Here is a 1,246-nt window from a genome sequence, read left to right on the forward strand (position 1 = left end):
CTCTACTCCAATAAGAAAATAATTCTGGTGACATGACTTTTAATCACTATATAACACTGTCTTCAACAATGAAATATAAAAATGAATAACATTTTCTGTCAATAGTCTATTGATAGATTATTTTATAGCCCTACCTTGAATGATGCCAGGCATGGTGAGTTGTTAAATCGGAAAACATTTATGTTTTCTATGGATATGTAAGTGATTGATAAAAGAATTAAAATTCTTAACAGTGTTCTTCTGGTGGTACAATGAAAGCCAAAAGAATAAATTTTCAATGACAGAATGTCAGACGTTATCACAGGATAGTCTATCAGCCAGAGTGCTGGTGGAAAATAGCTGATAATCCCCAATTAAATAATTTCAGGGATTAATAATAAAGGGCCTATTTACAAAGCTGTAAGCCTGCCATACAAAAACCGTAAGGGATGGTGTAGGGTTCTAGGATTAATAACACGGAGTTAGGGGTGAGAGTGACAGTTACCTTCCTAGGTCTGAAAGGTCAAAGGAGAAGGAACAGAGAGAAAAGGAACTGTGTAGGGAGAGCTTCCTGATATGAGCTGCGACCTTTAGTCAAGGGTACAGCCAGCCCATGGAGTCTATAGGGAGAAAGACAAGAGAGTAAATTTGCCACCTTCATTCTCCTCACACCTGCTAGTCTCCTACCAGGGCTCCCCATTAATCAAACCCAATCTAAGCTAGAGGAGAAGGGGACTATGTTCATATGATTCTTGCAGGTAAGTCTCCTGGAACACAGGGTAAGGTATAGCATGGATGTATAGGATGAATGAAAGATATCCAGAGCAGATGGTAGTGTAAAAAATTTTTTTTTAAATTTCTATAACAACTGTTAAGTCACATCACTCTTTTTCCCATATAAGGCCAACTCTGCTTCTCAATAGTGCCAATAAGAACAAGAAAATATAAAAGAGGGTCATGGTTTGGGATTTATCTTATTTGTTTAAATAAATGACCCACTAAAATTCCAAACTTTCAAGTCTGTTAAGATACACTCTGTGCCACACTTATTTGAATTCTTGGAAGATGAGTGAAGCCTCAAGTTTCTCACCAGAAAGGTGCTATTAAAATTCAAGGCATTGCACTAGCATCATTAAAATAATGCATCTGGCCTCCACTCTGATTTCTGACCCAAGGTGCATTGAATATAGATAAGAAAAACTAGTGCTCCGCCTGGTTCCCATTATATTTGTATGTTGTGGAGTAGCCCTGATAATACATAATATTC

Source organism: Tursiops truncatus, chromosome X, assembly GCF_011762595.2.
Source record: "Tursiops truncatus isolate mTurTru1 chromosome X, mTurTru1.mat.Y, whole genome shotgun sequence".
In the NCBI taxonomy this organism is placed as follows: domain Eukaryota; kingdom Metazoa; phylum Chordata; class Mammalia; order Artiodactyla; family Delphinidae; genus Tursiops; species Tursiops truncatus.